The following is a 23,069-nucleotide window of genomic DNA, read 5'->3' as shown; positions in this document are numbered from 1 at the left end:
ACTAGAAAGAGACCCGACTATCAGTTATTCAATATTTTTTTTAACTCGTAAATTCGATTGTGACAGCTTAAATCATTGATATGTTTTCCGTTTACAATAACTTTTTACCTTGGAAGTATGATTTGTTGTAGGCAATCTATTACAATCTACAATATAAAGATAATACCTATTTATTGCAGAAATAAATAGGAAATTCCCAGTACTCTTTAAATCTTATTTAAAATCTTCATAATTAGCCTCATGTAAAATTAGTATTAAATATCATATTAGCAACGACATTCAAGAACGCAAATATTTTAATTAGAACACTTCTATGAACCTACGTGCAAAATATACCTTATCGTAAATACATCAAAATTATAATTCATTTGCTGCTGAATATAAATAAGTGCTTTATTTCTAAATAAAATATCATGTTGTTTAAAATGAAACATAAACTCCACTTAAAATATATCTAAAATTAAAATAATATTTATATTTTTAATTTAGAATTAAAAGTTTTGTAAATATATCTCAATAAAAAATATTTGACTTATAAAATAAATAAAACCAATTCAAGGTAATATAACTCTTTAAATTGTAAAAAAAAAAAAAAAAATACTAGACAACTCACTATAACATAAATCAATTTTTAATTACAAATATTCATTTCATTTATGCCCACGCACACGGAAGTACAAAATGTAGACTATGCATTTGCATTTATTATTTTAATAACACAAAAATTGATGTAGGAGAACGCACTACATTATTTTTAAGCTTTTCAGAGTAATAAGTAAATGCAAATTATATTTGTAATTCAAAGAGAATAAACAAAATAGATTTATTGCCATGTTTTTTAAAACAACATAGAAGCGTAACATGAATCTTTTACAGTTAAACATAAATATTATTCTGATAAATTGTCAGCTATTTTTAATAATGTAACGATCTCAGTGTACTGTATTATACTAAAATATAATCGCATAATATCTTAGCCGATTGGTTTGAACTTACTTCATAAAAACGGTAAAAAATCATGAATGATTTTATTTTCGATTCAGTTAACCTATTAAATTTTATTAAAATAAAAAAAAAAACAGAAAAACCAAATGAAATTATTCTTTGTTCATTACTTTTACTTAACTGATTTCATACCCCCTTCGAGCAAATACTTTTTTTTTAATGTTCCCTTACTGCCTGATAACTAACAAACCATATTTTTCTGATTACCTCCAATCAATTAGTAAGTCTTTAAAGTAATAGATTTTCAGTTATCAACCAATTTTACTTTCCCAGCTATAACTCTGTTACTGATGCAGCAACAGAGATAAAAAGGAAAAATATGCCTAACGGTAAAATGGTTAGGAGTTTTTTTTCTCAAATAAAGGCTTTTAGGATTCCTTTAGTCCAAAAAAAACCAAAAAAAGCTTATGTGGACACCACATAACTTCCTTGTACGCATATTAAATTACATATACACATATTTTTTTTAAAATAAAAGTACATAAAAACTGTTATTGAATTATTATTTATCGCAATTTTTTTTTACAATTTGAGTTTAATAATTATTAATAAATTAATTTATTTAAATTAAAAAAAAGAAGAGTAAAAAAAGGAAGATGAAGTCTGATTCGAACCGATTTGTGATCCCTTTATAAATGCAAATATTTAATTAATCAAAATTTGATTTGGCTATAACTCTGAAACCAATGAAAATAAGTAACATGCTATATCGTTGGAAAGCCTTCAATGAGGGCTTATTACTGCAGTTAAGAAAATGTCCAAATTCAAACTTTTTGGATTTTAGGCACTTTTGAGCCGGTCGATTGCAATCAAAAGGAAAGGTCCACAACTAGATGTTACAAGAGTCCTAAATCAAAACTTTCAACATCATACGGCTAATCGTTTTTGAGTTATGAGAAATACATACGCACATACACGTACGTACAGACGTCACGCCGAAACTAATCAAAATGGATTCAGGGATGTTCAAAATAGATATTTCCGTTGAAATCTGAAAACCGAAATTTTTCACGATTACAACACTTCCTTTTCTTCGTATACGGAAGTAAAAACAAAATTATTTGTAACTTTTTAGTATATTATATTTTGAAGTCGGTTTTTATTTATACTTTTTTAAATTATTTTGTTCAGCTTTCTATTGTATCATTAGTGAATAAGAAAATTTTCCTCTAGTCTGCTATATATTTTATGTATATATTTTTACATATTTTGAATAATAGTAATCAGAAACGTTTATTTTAAAGTTATCGTTACAAACGCAGTTGATACATTAGTATAATTTCATTATTTTCTTTAAATATTTTTGTTGACTGGCATTTTTCTTGAAACAAAACATAAATTAACGTTATTGTGACTGATACATACATCCACTTATTCCCGCTAATACACATACATCTAATTCATTTGACAGGCGATCTCATACGTGTGAGATCCTACTTGAGTAAATGTTAATGTATTTCACGAAATAAGTAAGTTATATACGCTGCTCACCCGTGTACGCGAGCATATTTTTAGTGTAATTTAAACTCGGGATTTAGTGAAAAGTGTTAATCTACCTGCAAAAACCAAAACAAAAAGAATCTTGCAGAGCGTCTTCGTACCTTTCTTCTTACCGTCCATTCCCTACCGAAGGAAAAAAATAAATAAAAAAGCAAAAAGCAAAAAACGAAAAACAAAAAACCTATACGTGCACTTCGTAAAAAGATCATATTATAAAGCGTGAAAAATCCCCACCAACCTTCGTGACCCTAACTTGTATGTGTTATGTTTCTGGCATAATAACAGGATCGGACGGAAGGTACCCTCTTTAAAATCAACTTAATATTCATTCCGAATAAGAGTTGTATGTGTGACACCTGACCTGCTATTACAGAAATGAGAATTTATTAAAAACGTTTCTGTAGCAACAAAATTAATCTATTATTATTTGATTTTTTTTTTTTATTGCTGATAAATTTTTAAATTATTTTATTTCGATAGTTATATAAGATTTAGAATTTAGTAATTAACAAGTCCTGTATGTTCCTTTCTCAAACCAAAATTCGAATTAGTATTAGCTTATTAATGATTTTTTTTTTAAGTTTTATATTTACAAAAGTTAAACATAGATAACCTGTATATCGCTCAATTTTAGAAGGATGTCTTCTGTGGGAACATGCACGCACTGCGTCAGTTTGTGTGTAACCTATTGCTCGCGCGCGCGCGCACGCATACATATAAATGTATGTATGTAGTACAACCTCCATTAACCCGGCTTCGATTACCCGGGGATCCAGTAATCCAGGGTCTCCATAATCATAGCTACAAAAGAAAAAAGGTATGTTATATTACGCCAGAAATACAGTACTATGTTATTTTTCGTAAATGTTACCTTAACGGCACCCTACTACAGTAAAGTATTTTAATTGCATTGTACAGTACATACTACTGTACTACACATATTATAAAAGTAATCCAGTTTAATTCCTTAAACGTTAGTAAACACGTGGTATGTTGAATAGACGTGACAGCATGAAATTCTGAGAATTCTTTACCAGCTTCTTTTTGGTAGTTATCACAACTACCAATAAACTCTAATGACTTGGGTACAACGCAATGTGTACAAGACAATAATGATTAAAATTAAATAATCAGATGATTCACCAAATCTATTATATATACAGATATGTAATAATGCCTATTAAATTACATGTACACATTTATAAAAGTACGTAAAATTTTATTTCTCTAATAACTTCTGATTCTTTTTCATATTTTCTTTTGATTATTAATATTATTGGATAATTATTATTTATTGTAATTTTTTTTTTTACAATCATGGGTTAATAATTATTAATAAATCAATATATTTAAATTAAAAAAAGGAGATGAAGTCTGATTCGAATCGATGTGTCTTTCCTTGTAAGATCCAAATACTTATTTATTCAAAGATTTATTTGGCTATAACTCTGGAAGCAAGGAAAATAAGTACGACTTATGATACATCGTTGAAAAGCTCTCAATGAGGACTTGTTACTGCAGTTAAGAAAAAGTCCAAAATCTACATTTTTTTTGGAATTTGGGCTTTTTTGGACACTTTTGGTCCAGTCGATTGCAATCAAAAGGGAAGGTGCACAACTAGATGTTACAACAGTCCTAAATCCAAAATTTCAACATTTTACGGCTAATCGTTTCTGAGTTATGCGAGGTACATACGTATGTATAGAAGTCACGCCGAAACTAGTCAAAATAAATTCAGGGATGGTCAAAATGGATATTTCCGTTGAAATCTGAAAACCGAAATTTTTCGCAATCACAATACTTCCTTTACTTCGTACAAGGAGGTAAAAAAGTAAATAATTTTCAGATGATATTTCTATAAACGTACGTACGTAAATGTGTTGACCTGTATTTTTATTAATATCTCCGGACTGGGTCAAAATAATTTCTTCAAAAAATAGCTCAAAAGTTTTTTGTTTATGGGGCATTGATGGCTATTGAATACACTGCACCAAATCGGATCAATATATTGAAGTACATAATCCTATCCTACTAAACGCCATTTGTATGTGTATCTTATTTGTATATATATATATATATATATATATTGGGAAAATCTAGTACTATTTTACCGGATCCAAATTTTCGGACGAAAATCGCAAATATTTCGAAAACGCTCTGAAAAATATTTTCGACCCCCCTCGAAGATATCACATCCTCCTCGAAAATATCACATCGGAAATTGGAGAGGTGGTGGGATGGGGTACCACCGTAATATCTCGGAAACCGCTCGTCCGATTTTCACAATTCCTACGGCGTTTGTATCAGCAGGTCGAGCGCTAATTGTATAAAGTATTGGTTATACTTTTTATCGACCGGACCATGGTTATCCGGAAATTAAATCGTTTAGCCCTGTTTTGATTGCAGTCAGCCACCGTAAAACGTACCGAACCGATCTTTCGCTAAATACGCTCAAACCTGAACTCTAACGAAGCTCTAAATGATAAACTTATGAAGACTAAAAAGTAGAAAATAAAAATATGTAAAAAGATTTTTATAACAGCAATCTTAGATTAAACGCACTAAAATGTAAAAAAATAATTTAAGGACGGTACCTCAGAGTGGATTTGACAAGCTGATATGTAAGATGATTTACAAGGTGATATGTAAGATTATGTGAAAGTCATAACTTCAAATTAAATATTTGATGTTTTTTACCAATTTTTTCTTATGTGTGATGAATGGCCTAAAGAGTGGGATGCAAAAACATCAAATTTTTAATTTGAAGCTACGACTTTTACATAATCTTACATATCACCATCAAAGCTTGTTGTCAATTTCATTCTGAGATGCCGTCCCTAAATTATTTTTTATTTAATTTTGTTTATAAACAATTGTCGGAATGTAGCGAGGCTCTCAACTTTTAGTATGTTAATTGAGCCATGCTTAGGGACCTTTTCCACCGTGTCTGATCAACAGGAGAATTATGCCCTTATATTCATGTTTTGAATCTAATACTTCTACTCTACATAGCGTCCCATTCAGTCTCTATTTTGATATCATATGCTCATTCAATAATAAAAACGAAAATTCGTTTCCTATTTTAATGTAATTTTAATCATACTATGGTTTAATTTATATTATTCCGACAAAAGTGTTTTTTGTCCTAATATCCTAACTGTTTGTGCCCTAATATCTATATCTATAAATATATATTCTGTATATATTAATATTTTTCTTTCTTTTTTTTTGTTTGATGGCGAAAAACGCCTGTGCGTTATCATCGCCCGGAATTTTTATTAATAAAAGGGTAAAATACTCTAAAATATTAAAACTTAAAGGTGTAAAATTAATATAAATCATATAATAAAAATTTATTAAAACAAAAGTCAAAAAAGTGAAATAAAACTCAAAACTAACATCGTAGATGGAGTCTTTAAATATAAAAGTTAAAATAATAGCATAAAGAACTATATAAATGTTGTGTAATCGACTAAATGTATATGTTGTAATTCGTGTAGTGCTCTTAATGTAGTATATGTGTATAGTGTAAAGTATTCTGCAGCTAAGTGTGTAGTGGGAAGAAAAGCTGCAGAGGCTAGGCCCGTGGGGACGCAAACCCCCAAAGTCTTAAAGAATAAGACTCCCCGTCGGAGGTATATATTAACATACATAGTGTAAATATACAGAGTCTATCACAAAGATCTCCTAGGACTTTCATTACCTAATCTGAAAATAATGGAAACGGTTCATATAAACATATGTATTAGAATGCTTCGTTTGCGAATTGCGGTTAGTGAAAGATTTCGATCGGATTTCAGCTCTGGTGAAATGAGGTTGTACTGAAATCTTTAACACGCTAATTATGGGGTAATATTAGTGATTTCTTACCGAAAAAATCGAATAAAATATGTCCCAGAACCATATCTGTTGTAGTTTTTGAGAAATCTGGGGAGGAAACCAATAAATTGGGATAAAAACCCTTTTTTTATGTTTGAGGAACAATAGCCTTGTTAAATGGGTAATAAACACGTAAAACTTTTAACAAAAATTGTAGAGAATTTAATTCTAATTTTAAGGTAATATAAAAAAAACTACAGAGAACTTTAAATGAGGAACATTTCGTCGATGTTTGAATGTATTAAAAATATCCTATTGAATGTTCAAAATCACAGCCATTTTTCAAATATGGCAGCCAAATAGAATTTTTTAAATGAAACCCTCCTAATTTTTTTAACATTTTCGAATACAGTATATAATTTTACCAGACGATCTTTTTTTAATAATAAAAAAGTATCAAAGAAACTGGTCCATTTCGTCGTAAGTTTTGGATATATATATATATATATATTATCGCCAAATGGAGGGCACGTAATTCATAATCTTGCGGTGGCCCTGAAAAGGGCCATTTTTGTAGCGTTAGCTCTAAGAAGAAAGTAGGGGAGATGCGGCTCGTCCTTTGAAGTCCGACCGGGCATTCCCTCAGCGGCAATTGGGACCCCGCTACAGCGTGGCCGCCAGAGCCCCGCAGTGTCGGGTCGGCGTTGGTTCGTCCTTCGCCGGTTTTCTCCTAGCGATCCTATGCTGGGTCGGCTCCTGCTGTTGAGTCCATTGGGCAGGGCGATTGAAGCCCGGCGGGCCGGCCAGGCCTGCTGCTCCGGCGGGGATGTTGGCATCCGCCAGGGGACTTCTTCTTCTTCTAATTTCTTCTGGTGGTGGTCGATGATGTATTACCAATTCACTCTCGTGCACGCTATGTTATAGCCTTAGAGTGGTGGGGCTGCAGCGCCTCTATGGCGGAGAAGTTCGCCATAAGTCCGCGGTTTCAGGCACGAATAAAGATTTTATTTTGCAGCACTCAATTGTGTTCTATGCGTAATTTCAAAACAACAACGATTAAGTTTAATCTTACACATTCTTGTCAGATATTAGCTGCGTTACTGTTCCACAGGTCAAGATGTTATGCCCTACCCACCGGGTTGGTCCAGTGGTGAACGTGTCTTCCCAAATCAGCTGATTTGAAAGTCGAGAGTGCCAGCGTTCAAGTTCTAGTAAAGGCAGTTACTTTTATACGGATTTGATTACTACATCGTGGAACCGGTATTCTTTGATGGTTGGATTTCAATTAACCACACATCTGAGGAATGGTTGAACTGAGACTGTATAAGAGTACACTTCATTTACACTCATATCATATTATGATATGAGGATGAGGATGATATTTACATATCATTCTCATTCATCCTCTGAAGTAATACCTAACGGTATTTTCCGGAGGCTAAACAAGAAAAAATCTACAATGATCCTAGGCTTCAGTACCAGTTGTCGCCACAACAGAAAGCACAGTGCGTGAACTTTTTCGCCGAAACTAAATTACTAACAGCTGTACAAAGAAATTCTACCCAAATTTCCAAGTGACAAAACATAAGTGAACAGCTTCTAGTTTTGGAAACTAGAAGCGTTTTGAAAGGATAGCCACAGGGCAGGCCTAAAACAAGTGCCGAAAACAGAAATAATTAGACTGCCTTTACATCAAGTTCAAAATATTCAACTTCCTACTATTAGTTGTCAACTAAACACTCCTAAAAAAAACTATCCACGATTTGTTAGCAAGCGATTGAAACATCGTGCTTATAAACAGCATCTGCATGAAATTAATCCTAACGATAAGCCACAAAAATTTCTATTTGTAACGATCATAATAAGATTTAATTTCTGCTAATGAAAACTATCTGCAGCGCATATTTTTTTTTTTTTTTTTTTTGATGAAGCAAAATTTCATGTTCATGGAGTCGTAAATCGCCATAATTGTCGAGCATGGGACCAGAAAATTCACACAAATCGGTGGAATTCATCCGAGAGTAAATGTCTGTTGTGACAATACTCATAATCGAATTTTTTTGGTAATTTTTTTCCATGTGCAGACTATTACGTTATATTGTACTGGGAAATATTAGAGAACTTTGTATATCCGCAGACTGAAAATATGGAGAGCTTAATTTTCTAATAGGATGGATTTCCTCCACATCATACAGAAGTTATGCGGACTAGGTTCGACGATTGGGTCGCAGAAGGTCAGACAGGCATAGAAGCACCCATCACTTGGCCTATGTGAAATTCCAATTTGACGCCGATGGATTTCTTCTTTTGTAGCTACTACGTAAAAGACATCGCATGCCAAGAAAAATCGAGTTACTTGATCACTTGCGCCAAAAACATCAGCAGCCATACAAGCGATTCCTTCAGATACGGTCGGAATGGTGTGGAATCAGTGAATTATCGGTTTCACTTTTGCAGGGTTGCAAACGGTGCTCACATAAAGAAGAAAAAAATGGTTTAACATTGCTCTTTCATGTAAAAAAGCACAAAAATTTGTAACTCTAAATGTAATAAAGTAAATTTAATTTAAAGTATTAAAGAACGCAAAGTTCTTTTTCTGACGCCAGATTTATATATGTGCGTATACCGAATAAATGAAATGTAATTTACAACTCTCTCTAGCATTTTTAATAATTTGGATAGCTGGATGCGGTTTGGAGCATTCTTCTTTGCACCGAGGGACTACTTCAATGAACGTATATTTATATAACTCTTTTTAATTATTGGTCGGCGGCGGGTGGGGGGCAACTCTAAAATTTCAAACGGAACCAACGGTCATCTTGACCCTGAAGGGAAAACACCCACCATGTGACGGATCCGATCGCCACGCCAGTCCCTCCGTACCTAGCCGTTAGGGACTTTACCGAAGGTCTTTATCAATAGCCTCAAGACATATTTCAGTCTGACCGCTGTCAAGGTGCCATCGATGCGAATGCCACAAGTGACATTAGCATCGGTGTACGTCGCCTAACACGGACACTAACCCTAAACTGATATTATTTATCAGTCTCAATCGACACCACACCGATTGAGCTGTACAACCTACCCGAGAGGAGAATGAGTTCAACGCATAACACCAACGAGAACTAAATATACATGAAACCACAATAATAAAACACTAGTCAAAATAACAATTTAATAAATCAAAAGACATAAAACTTACAATTAGAAGACACTAATGAGAAAATAAGAACAATCAAAGAATTCAAAGACAACAAAAACACAACTTAGCACGAAATAACAAATAACAAAACACAAACAGAATAACAAAACTAATTAAACCCTGACAAGAAGACAAATAGCCAAAGTAATAAAACTACAACGAAATAACAAACCTATAAAAATATTCAGACAAGAGAACACCTATAAAAACATCAAAATATACAAAATAATAAACAACAAAATACAATGGCAAAACCAACTAAACCCTAAAAGAAAGACAAGTAATCAAATAAAGTTATAAAAACTACAACAAAATGACAAAACTGTAAAAATATTCATACAAGAGAACAACACCCATGAAAATATCAAAACTTGGAAAATCGCGAAGCAAAAATCAGGAACAGCAACAGAGACGACACAAACAACAGTACGAGTGGTACGGTAACACACATTAACAAAAAAATTGAATTCGAAGCGTTCAAGCGCTTTCGAAATTAAATTCCATCTTCAGGAACTCTCATATTCGTCCTATTTGTAATAGTAATTAAAACGTCACATGTAAATTATAAAATCGTGATATTTGCTTAAAACATAACATTTGGTCGTCATATTTTATAAAATTATGTCAACGTAAACGCTCAGTCAATTTGGTGGTCTCAACTATAATATATAAATAATTTTATAACATATGACGTCAACTGTTGTTTTAAGCAAATATCACGATTTTATAGTTTACATGTGAAGCGTTTGAACGCTTCGAATTCATTTGTTGTAAGCGGGTTTTTGTATATTAATTTTAATTATATACTTATACCAACGGGCCATGCTTAACAAAATTATTATAAATATGAATATAATTATAAAAAGAACATAAACGTAAAAGAACTTCGAACTGACCGTACAATCACCAAGATCTAGGTATCAGTTTTGTTATACATCTCCCGCACAACATTCAACTGACCTAAAGTCATGAGACGCAGGCTTGTCAACACGGGAACAGTTAATACAATTAGGAGGACCGCCTGCTTTCCTAACTGGACAGTCCTTAGCATAATATCCCTCCTTGCTGCAGTAGGAAAACAGCTCTACAGCTCCTTGCTCTTACATGCTTTGTGCACATGCCCTAATCCGGAGCGCCGAAAGCACCGACCCACTCTAATATAATCCTTAATCTTGCAATACCCGTAATCCACAAATAACCTACCTGTTCCGAGAAAAATAGCACGTAACTTCTTGTCATATTCAACTATGTAATACACATTACCGCTATCCCTGTTCCCTGCACAAAAAACTAATTGAAATAAATTTTTTAAATCATTCTCTGACTATTTTGTATTCTAATTCCGAACCGCATCCACGAACCCTTGCTCTCCCAAATCTCGCGGGACGTCGTAAACAGTCATCCAAGGTCTCAGAACCTTAGTGGCCACCATCTTTAGTGGATATACTTTCAGTAAATTAGGCGAATTAAACTGGGCGAAATATCAAAGGAATTTGATATTTCGCCCAGTCTCACTATCATCCGCCTCAATCTTGACACCTTTCGGATTTTTTTTCCAAACTGAGAATGCATAAGCCTTCATTCCTGGCCTCTACGTTCTTTATTACCTTGTCTTTACAGTTATATCTTCCCCTTTAATTTTTTTTGTTGAGGTATCTCGATTCTTTCTTTGGTAATCTTCTCCGATAAAAGAAACTAATTCAGTAAGCTCCAATTTAGAGTATTTGGCTTTAAGGGGTCGTGGGGCAGGGGCGGCTCAATAATTTTAAATGGGACATATGGTCGTGTTAAACGTTGTTTTAAATGTCTTCGCGAGACAAGCAAAACAATATGAAAAAATAAATTGCTGGCGACCAAAAATGTCATTACGTCAACTAAAAATTGAAAAGAATTAATTAATAGATTTTCAAAAACTTCGTTTATTGAAAAAAAAAAAATTATTTTTTTTGAAGAATTTTATTCAGTTGCAATGTCTGTAATCTCCCAGGGGACCACCTGCATCAGTCCAGAAGAACCGCTTCTGGTATTCCGTCTAGTACCGGATTTTTTTATCTCGTAAACGGGCAATCACACTGGCTACCTCCTCTTGCGTAAATCGATCGCCGTTACTTGTTCCACAATATCGTGGTCCGCACCCGGAAAAAGCGAACTGATCTGTATGGCCGCCTGCGAGGCCGTGAGTCAGAGCATGTGTAAAAAACATTCAGCATGTGTAATTACACATGAAAATCTTACAACTTGAAACCGCTGTTTTAACGCATTTCTCAAGAATGCCGCAAAACGTCTCCAGTTATCTCACAGGGGAGTGCAGGTTACTTTTCCGCCACCCGGAATAAAAAATATGATGGAGTGACAGCGTTCCTGCCTTTCTTTTGGAGATTCCAGATTAGAACGTCAGACATGATTTTTTTTTAACAATAAAGATTTCTATCTATAATAATCCCCATGTACTTGTACATGCTGAAACTTCTTGTGATAAATTTAAAAAAAAAAACTAACATAATATGATCTATCTGAAAAGTCCGGATATAGTAAATTACTTTTAAGCCCACAACTATAGTTAATTGATAATTTATAAATGTTAACTAATACAAAAAAACTAAATTAGAAACGTGGGGGTAATCCATCCCTTATTAGTAAAAGACTTATCAATAAGTCTCCTTTTCGTGAAAAATTTAAAAAAATTGTGAAGTCCTTTGTTTTAGAAGAAATTCTCGTAAACATCCGTTTAAAGGAAATTGAAGTAGTGATTTAAATTATATAACATTTTTTTACTTCATTAATCACTTAAATCTAATATTTTTTGACATCGACAGTTTATAAGTTATTTAATAACTGCGAAACTTTTCCGAATACTTTATTCTATAAACAATAAGAAGGCTGTTAAAATTAATATTATACAAAAATGACATTCAGTGTTAAAAACGTCGGCGTATCTATTTTTCATTTTTTTTATAAGTTTAATGTAAATATATTTATTTACTGCATGTCTTATTCAAAGCTAAAATAAACTTTAAAGGCGTGTAAATATTAAAAACAAACTCCTTCAATTAATCAAAGAAGTGTAAATATAAAGAGATATATGGATTCAAAGGAATTCTTTAGTACGTGTATTAAAAGTTGGCAAAACTTGAGTGTAACCGAATTAACGACCTATAACGTAAATAAAAGATTACTGATTTCTTCGATCAATTCATTTTCAGCATTTAAATTAGACGATACATTAATCAAATGTAAGGTACATCTTATATTAAAGTAAATTGATAACTAATGTTGTCATGAGGTAAATTATTTATTTTCTTACGGTAAATTCTGGAGTAAACATTCTGCTGCGGGTGAAAAGACTACAAACAAATATACAAACAAATCAACTCTAAAAGGGGGAAAATCATAAATAAGCAAAAAATAAATAAATATTTCATTTTGATCAGTACATAATGTGGATTACGTTACAGTTGGGTAGGTATGCTAGTTTACGGATAACGAAAAAAGGAACTAACACAGCATTTGCCAGGATGGATCAAAAGAAACCGTGATAAAATCTTGATCAGAGTATACACAATTAAAAAGAATTACAAAAATAAAATAAAAAGTTGATTAATGAGTCCAAATTACTTAATTTAGATATAAATTCAAGAAGTAAAATTAAGTTAAATACTTATAGATTCTAAATATTCAGAAAGCGATTAATGAAAATTATTTGAACGTATATTTATCAACAAGTTGATGCAAAAAAGTTTTTATTTTTTTATTTAAATTTTTTGAATAGTATTATAGAAAAATTCATTGGCACAGTAATATTTTTCCAGTAAAAGAAAGTCGTTTAACTGTCTTAAACAAACTGTGAAAAGATTTTTAAATTGTTTAAGGTTAATTAATTTATTAAAAAAGGCAACGGAAGCAAAATAAGTCCGTTTCTCGTAAGCCGAAGTATTGTGTTACGGTATCTGAAAACAGATCTGTTATCTGGTCTGACAGAAGACGTATTCCTTTTTTTAGGTAGATTTCGTAAGAAAGCTACCAATTGTAATAGGTACCATGATTCGACTTTCGGAAAACTTCGACATATCTTCGCGTTTCAAATCCCCCAGACCCGAAAACCATCGTCAACTCAAAATTGTATACATATATATGTACATTTCACTTTCTTGTGGACACTATAACTGCCGTAATTTTGCGTCAATCACTTTCAAATTGTTTCCTAAAAGTAACTCGACCCAAAATCTCGGTCGAGTTTGTTAACGGCCAAAATCGGACCATGGGGGTGGCTTTTTCGAAAAAACAAAATATCGCTATAATTTTCTTATTAAATAAAATATCGAGTTCTTTTAAAGTTTCAACTATTCGTTAAATAAGGGCCTAAAACTTACATAAGTAAAGTTTTTTGATATCACCAACCACTAGCCCAGGGGCAGGGGATAGAAAAAATTCGGGGTTTTGAAGAGAAAAACAACCTTAATAGATACAATATCGAATCGGTTTAAAGTGGTCGTTAGTCCTCTAAACGTTACCTAAATCTTTTGGCTTTAACAATTTTTGATATGGCCAATCCTTACGGCTAGGGATGACCAAAATGTTGCCGGAATTGTGGGATGGGGCTTATCGTATGCTAAACACGTGAAACTTTTTTCACATGCAACCATTGTCGTATTGAGTAAATTTAAAGTTTTTCTTAACTTTAAGGTGGAAATCTTTTTTTTACCCTACTTAGCACCGATTAAATCTACCTCCACCTTACGGCGTGCCAAAAGGGATTTTTTTAAAGAATAAGTGACTATTCTTTTTATCAAAGGTTGCTCAATATATAGTTATAAATTAACGTTTTAATTTTTTTTAAAAACATTTTGTTATTTAACAGCTTATTAAAATAATGGTGCTTTGATTTGGATAAAAAATTTCTATCTCAGAAAATAACTGCGACGGGATCATATCGTAAAATTATTAAATAACCTCGTTTTGCTTTCATCTGAGAATCTAAAAACGTTATAAGCTTTTGGAATAATTTGTTCTGATTATCATGCCGTAATTATACTTCTCAAATATAAACCAGCTGATCAGATGGGATCAATCATTTCCAGAATAAATGCTCCAACTTTTGAATGAATTTCAGATTTTGAAGGACTGGTTGATCAAACAACCTATTGATACTCGAAAAATAAAGGATGCATAAGATTGATAAATTATGTATGAAACAAAATGCTGTTCAATAGCGGTTTTTTTTTAAATAAAAAAAATCAAGTAGCAATGCATTGTGTAGCTGCAATCTGTAATTATTAATCTGTTTAATAATTTAACACGATTTTTTAGTACTGTTCAGTTGAAAGGGTGTGCACTTGAACGACAAAACTGTCGTTCCACGAGCGCCTCAGTAATTCATGAAGTATAAATTGGTAGTTCCACATCTAACAAAGGTTTGCATTATTTTATTTCAATTTCAGATCGTTGTAGTCGAATTCTTGTTGCATTGACATTTTAAACGATTAAAAATTCATCGAAAATTGCTTGTCAGATCCCAGAATGTCCTTTTTTTGAAAAAAGAGCTCATGGGTGTTTTAAAAACCGTTGAAGAGAATTGGTACTCTATAGAATAGGAAATATGTACTACATGTTACAATGTGTTATCAAATTGTTATTGCCAAAGGTTATTTTTTTATAACTGTTTAAATTTACTTTTCCGAGAATATACTCAAAAAAAATATATCATGTTTTTTTTTTCTATTTTTACTCCAACAAAAGGAAAACAACAAGGAAGTGTTGTTTTACATATTTTTTCATAAAAAATAATGTAATTAATTTTTTTTATAATGTATTTACAACAAATTACTACGGCTAAATCTCCCGTCAAATTATTTGGCGATTAGCGTAATAAAGGAAAAAAACATGAATTAGATGATTATAACAGTATTTATAATAAAGGAAATGATTACAAACTCAACTCTAGTGAAAAACAATCAGTACTTGTAACCTCAATTCTGTAAATAAACACAGTAAATGGAATAAAAATGGACAAGTAATAAATTTAACATGGTTAAACGTTTAAATATTACAGTAATAAATTAATGTTTTAATTAAGTTAGAGATATTTAACTAGTGAAGTAAGCGAATAATTAAAATAATGTATTTTAATCTATGTATTTAATCCATTTTATTCAGACAAAATATATTAATTATATTATAAATATGCCCAAATTGGACCGATTACAATACTTTCCCTTCTAAAGCTATACCTCTGCCATGGCGCTAGACGGAAAAGTAAAAATAAGGAACTTTTTTAATATAAATAAAAAATAATAAAATTTACAAAATCTTGATTTTGAGATAAAGGAACGTTTTTTAAACGTTTTAATAGCAGAAGCGGTGGATGAAACTTTATCCAAAACTAGACGATAAAAGGTGGAATATGATTAGTGAAGAAGCACTAACAAAAAGAATAAGTTTAGTTAAATATAACTCGAATAAAACCAGAAGACTTTCGGAAAATTGGTATAGGATTAGAAAAAAAAACATATTTAAGAATTCAAGGAGGTAAAAGGAAATACAAAAACAATTAAACCCGAACAAGAATAATTAAACTCTATAGAACAAAATTTCCAGAAATATAACTTACGGTACTTCCACCAAACATTCAAATCTAAAGTTAACATTTATCAACAATTATGTTTTAATTTTAAAAGTGAAGGAACTGGAACCGAAAGAATATTTAAACTTCTAGAAAATATTTCGAAAATCTTCTCAACTGCCCAGCGTCCAAACAGTTATTTGAATTTGAGGAAGTCAAGAAAAGGATACACTTTTCGAAATCAACAAACCGGAAAGAAATTCAAGAGGTAATCAAATACCCAAAAACAACAATAAAGCAAACGGGGAAGATAACATAGTAACAAAGATGCTCAAACTCTCCCCGGAAAATTTAATCAAAAGTTTGAAGATTTTTATTCAAAAATAACTGAAGAACAGAAAAAATTCTGGAAGACTGAAAATGTGTTCTTATACACCCTTTACTTGCATTCCGTTCCGTTCCAACTTTTCACAAATTTTCAGTTGTAAAAATAACAATACAATATCATAAAACCAAAATAACGATTTAATAATAATTTTTGTAAACTTCAAAAAACATATTACTTGATTCATAAAGCTCTTCAAGATTTTGTAGAAATATAGAATAAGATAAAAAAATAAATCAAGGCCAACTTTCCGAATAGTACGAGGTAAAAAATGGAGTTGGAAAAGGTGACGGTTCTCACCGATCTCTTTTAACTGTGTTCTTACGAAGTAGTCAGACAGTCGATGGACGGAAAAGTTGAAAGAATTTACAATTCAATAAAATTAGGAGAAAATATTTATTATTTTGCAACTAACAGTTTCGTTTTTAAAGACGATGTAATGAACCCAGCAAAAAAATCCGGAAGAGAAAAATAATTAGAGCTAGAAAAATGGGCGGAAAAAATAGATGTGAAAAACGAAATGGATCTCAAACATCAAAGAACCGATTAGAAAAATTTTAATCTCAAAAGAAAGAACAATCAAAAGGGTAGCGAAGTTCAAACATCTCGAATAAGTCTTCACCCTGAATGTATTAGACAAGAAGGGAATGAAAAAATAAGGGTTCATAAAATGAAAGTTGCATATTTTGTGATGCACAGTTACACAAAAGTTATAACAAAAATCGATTCGAGAAATGCAAAGCTTCCACATTAAAAGATAATGATTTTATTAGGGGCCTTATTAAGTTCAGAATGTCTGAACCATCTCTAAATAAATATCGAAAAAATAGAAAACAAATTTTAAAATAACTAGATAGACTCAAAATGGAAGACAGGATTTACAAATTTATAACCGACTAAATAAATGTATAAAAATTTAGAAAAGACAGAATACTAAATAAATAGAAGATTTAGGAAGCTTTTATGGACAAATTTTCAAAATGAACAATAACAGATTAACTAAATAAATATTTTAAAAAACCGGAAGAAAAAACTAAACGGTTTCAAGAAAAATAAAAGGATCTTAAAGTTTTAAAATTTTATATAAAACAAATTTTGAATGAATCCAGGAAAACCTCAGTAGAAAAGAAATTTCCATAAAAAGAGAAAAATAAAATAATAAAAAATTTAAAGAGGCTTGGACTGAGGAAGGAAACCAATAACAGCCAAAGAATGAAAAAATTTTAGATGCAAAAATAAAAGTTTAACGTGATTCTGAATTGACCAATCTGAAAAAAAAACATTACAAACGAAGATGAAGGAAAGAAAAATAGAAGTTAAAAAGTAAATATACATCAGTTAAGAATGGAAAAATACGTCAGACACATTACTGAAGACAAAAAAGGAAAAAATTAATAACTGATAAAGAGATTAATTCTACAAAAATATTTTTATAAAGGTAGGAAAAAACAAATATTTTCATCGATCGTTTTAAGAAGAAAAAAAAGTCATTAAGGAGAGCATATTTTATTGCACGATAATAATCCACTTAAAAATAACAAGAAACCTTCTAAGAATAAATTTCTTGCTGCTGGGAAAACAGTTTCCTTACCGATAAAAGGAAATACAGGATCCTATTTGGGTATACAAAATCTGTAACACAATAGGAAATACCTTTTGGCGGCAACTCCATCGGCGCTTTTTATTAAGGCTTAAGATATATTCTCGCTTGTTATTTTTATTCATAAAAAAATATATATATACCATTACTGTTATTATTCTCGTTCAGTCCATTTTTTTCTCCTTTTTTGTGTAAAAATACGTTATCCCCTTTTATTAATATAATCTTTTACATAAAAATTTATTTAAAAAAAATAAAATCATTGAATATTATTACTACTATAATATTTTACAACTTAACACGGATACAATAGATTTAAGTTCTAACAATAAAATCAGAAAAGAAATTATTATACTTTATAAAGAAATGTTTGTCTAATATTTTATCTTTTTAATTAATTTAATATAAGAGAAAGTATTATATTAAAAAAAGATTTAAAAAGATCTTTATTAAAAAACTGAACCCATTATAATGAAAATATCAATTTTGAAGATGTTATAATTTAAATAAAAGCGAAGTAACTTTGAACATACATATCCAATTGTTTAAAATAAATCCAGAATCTGAAAATTTACATCTATTTTTTAAATGAACCGTAAAAAGAATAATTATCTAAGTAAAAGAAATTGATTATTAATTTCTTTTTGTTTTAATATAGTTTTATTTATAGTCGCATCAACAATTAAATTAAAGTAATTAGCGGCTGGAGTGCAACAGTAAATGTACCGGTAAAGTTCTTGCCTTGAACAGACTCTGGACGACCATTCCTGAGACGTGTGGTTAATTGTACCCCAACCACCAAAACTTAACGGTATCCACTATCTAGCATTCAAATCCGAATAAAAGCAATTATCTTTACTAGGATTTGAACCTAGACCCTCGACTTCAAATGATTCAAAGTCAAGCTGATTTTGATGACAAGTTTTACCACTGGACCAACCCGGTCGGTTATTAATTGATTATTAATTTAAAATAAACTTACAGATCCTATAAAACGTTAACTAATTAGTTAAACGTTAAATAACCAATATTTTAGTGTGAACGAAAGTCGTCAGTAGAATGAAGGGTCTTCAACCACAACCGCAAGTTTAATTTAAACGTACATTAAACATTTAATAAAGGATGAATCAATAGAAAAGAATAAAAGTACTATATAATAAATCGATAAAAAAATTAGTATCTTTACTTTCCAGCTACACAATTTTACAGATCTGACGTTTCTTGACCCCCCCCCCCTAACAAAAAAAGGATCATAAAATTGAAAAATCCCAGAAGGATGTATGTACGTTGGCCTATTTTTTGTCTGATATTTCCAGAGTGAATGGATCGGAGATGAGTATCTTATGGATTCCATATCTTAAAATTTAATTCAAAAAATAGGAAAATTTTCACATAATTTAATTACCTTAGGTAACAAAGATACTTTCTCATGGTGTTTGATCTTATTCAAGACCCCTTAAAGAGGTGGAGGGGTCATAAACATACTAATTAAATTAGTACGTTGCTTTAGTAATGTATTCGAGCAATTTCAATTTTTTCGTTTTTTCTTCAGTTATGGTTTTCTTGATATCTTTAGACTGGGCTAGCCGATTTGAATGAAATTTTGTGACTTCTGAATACGGGTCATTTATAACATTTAATTATGGTTGCAATGGATCAAGGGAATGGGAAGATACAGTCACTATGGGTCCTATATCAAACTTTAACTCAAGAATAGAATAGTTTTTCTTTAAGTATTTAATATTCACTAGAAAACTTATACACGTTTAGGTTCGTTTGTGTCCCTTCAGATCCTAAATTATAAGGATAAGGACAAAAAACCTTTTTCCATGTATTGTAATTTATTAACTAAAATAGATGAAATATTTTTAAAAACTAGCGCAATTCTGCATTTTGCGCAAGACGTCCAACTTTTCGTTAATTTATTTTGTTTTTAATATTTTTTTAATCTGGGTTAATATTGCCATCAATAGATATCGCAGACAAAGAAACGTCAACGTTCCAACTTGTAGCATTATAAAAACCACGCTTCTAACTTGCCCCGCTCAAATATTTTCGATCTTATATTGGGCGTAACTCAAGAACAACTCTACCAATCTTCATAAAATTTTCACTTGCACAACTTTCAGATACACTACTAGAACATAACTATATTTCAATGAAATTAATGCGGTTTTTTGGAGATTTGTGAGCCACAAAATTCTATACATAGGCTTAAACATATATATATATATAGAAAGGTTTATGTATAGAATTTTGTGGCTCGAAAATATATATACGGAAACACTACTTTAAGTGAATGGTATTATCGTACTTCTCACACATCAAAACGTAAAGAAAATGCATTCTTACCCCCAATCACAAAATGCGACCAAGAGTAATACCGTACTTTTCTTCGAAAGGTCGGCAAAAATTTACGTTATTACATTTTCAATTCAATCAGTTAAGGGAGAGAGTTAGACCATACTATACTTAGAATTAATTAAATAACTCGATAACAGTTTGTCATACAATTTTAAAATTTCGAACAGCGACTGGGTTTCAAAAATATAACTGTAAAGTTTAAAACCACCATTTTGACCATCTAAGGGAAAGACACTTGTTTTGCAGCGACTCTGTTCGCAGACCCCTTCCTCCGTTCCTATTCGTAAATGGTTTAACCGGAGGTCACCTTATTGACCCTCAGATACAAACGTGGTCAATGCTATCATCCTACGACATCGCAGTTCCATCACAAAGTTCCATAAAAAACAGTGAATTTATAAAAACTAATATCCGGTCTTGCCTACTATCTGAAACGAAGTCAATTCTCCACCTTTTCACATACAGCTTTATCGTAGAGTAAAAACCAGATTTAGTTCATCTGATTTAATCGGGGGGTCGATGCCAATATGCCTACCTTAGTTTAAAGCCAACGAAATCGATTAAAATTCTTCGTACGAAACTCAAAGAGTAATGAGATCCCGTAAACAAGAATAAGTAATAAAATTAGTCGACTGTACGACGAAGCGCATCTACTAAGTTATTACAGCTAAGGGCTTAATAATAATTCTCCTTTAAAAAGTAGTCTGCCGCGGAAAAAACCGTTAATACCTAGAGTTGCATAATTTCCCGGCAACTGAGCCGGAAAAGTTATACAAATTTTCCAGATATTTATATACACGGCATATTTTATGCGAAAAACTTGCATGGCAAATTTTGCTCATTTTTCAACTAAACTATAACTATGAAATAAAAAAATAGTTTTTGTAAATAGTCAACTAATAGCGATTAAAATATATAGAATAAATATTTTTAATAAAAAAAAAATATTTTTTTCATCAAATGCATACAGGAAGAACCGAGTAGCTTTTCCGTTGTTAATCAGCATAAACGTTATAAACAAAATATGTGGTTAAAAATAATCGTAAAACATTAAATCGAATATAATGTAAGCATAATCGTATAAATCAAATATTTTAAGAATCCTTAGATGTAGAAAATCAGAATAGTTCATTGTAAAGATGTCTATATATCTAACCAATTTAAGACAATATAAGATGAATGATCAACCTGAATGGAATGTACGCGGACAAGTCGTCGATTAAAGCACTCCTGCTGTGGTTGCATATGTCATTGTCAGTTATTTATTTTAATCATTTAGTTGAGGTAATCAAATGAAGACAATTTTTTTTTTTAAATTTAAAAAAAAATCAATCCACTAAATATGCTCACGATTGAAATACAGAGTGAGCAACATAAAACCGCTACCCAACACTATTTATGAAAAACTCTCACACAACCAGCGCGACTAGTGGATGTATATGTTACTACTGATTCTTGCTGCCGTTTGTCAGATAGTTACGTGTCAGTGCAGTATACGTTTTTTTGCGGTGCAGTATTGTAGTGTAGTTATGTTTGCGTAAAATGCCTTATTCAATCCAGGAGAGGATACCTAAAGTTGAGGCCTATTATATTCGTTCCGAATCGTTTGAAGAATCACGTCAAGTATTCGTAGAAAAATTTCCCATGCCTGTATCCCAGCGAAGAGTAGTATACACGATTTAGTTAAAAATTGGCGTGCAACAAGTTCGGTTTAGGTTGCCTATTCGTTTAGGCACCTATTGCCTATTCCGTTAAGACACCACAGGCTATTGCCGACGTTGAAATGAGAATTACTGCCAATCCAAAAAAATCACTACGCAAGTTATCCCAACAATCTGGTGATAAATACACATCTTATCGTAAAATTCTTCATGAATTAAGATTGAAATCATGCCGCGTTACAACTGTGCAACAATTGAAGGAGACAGACAAACCGAAACGACTGGATTATTGCAACTGGCTTCTCGAAAGCATTTTTGGTGGACAGTTAGATCCGATGTCGTATTTCACGTCAGACGAGCCATGGTATTATTTATCCTGCCATTTTAATTCGCAGAATACCAGGTATTAGATGACGAGGAATCCTCACGAGATATTCGAGCTTCCACTTCAAGATGAGAAAATTGGTGTTTGGTGTACCGTTTCCGGTAATCGTATAGTGGGACCAATATTTTTTGACTTGACTGTCAATACCCAAATTTACCTCCTTTTCAAAAAATTCCATGCGCAATTCACTGATAATGAAAAAGAATACAACTTCTTCCAACAAGACTGAGCAACATGTCATACATCAAACATTTCACAGAATCGCGCTCATGCAGCTTTCACAAATGAACGAGCTGTCAGCAAAGAACGGTGGCCTCCACGTTCCTTAAAGTTGTCTATTTGCGATGTTTTCCTTTGGTACTACTTAAAGAAGAAAGTTTATTCATCTAATCCCCACAATATTGATGAACTGAAGGTGAAAATTCAACGAGAAATCAACGCAATTGACAACAATGTTTTGCGTTAGACGACTCTCAATTTGATCAGTCGAGCACAAAAGTGCATCGATGCCCAGGATGGTCGTTATGAACATCTTTTATAACGATAAGGTAAATAAATGCATCATTTGAATTACGTTTTATATTTTTCT

This window comes from Lycorma delicatula, chromosome 3 (assembly GCF_047948215.1).
Source record: "Lycorma delicatula isolate Av1 chromosome 3, ASM4794821v1, whole genome shotgun sequence".
Taxonomy (NCBI): domain Eukaryota; kingdom Metazoa; phylum Arthropoda; class Insecta; order Hemiptera; family Fulgoridae; genus Lycorma; species Lycorma delicatula.
This window is presented reverse-complemented; position numbering follows the sequence as displayed.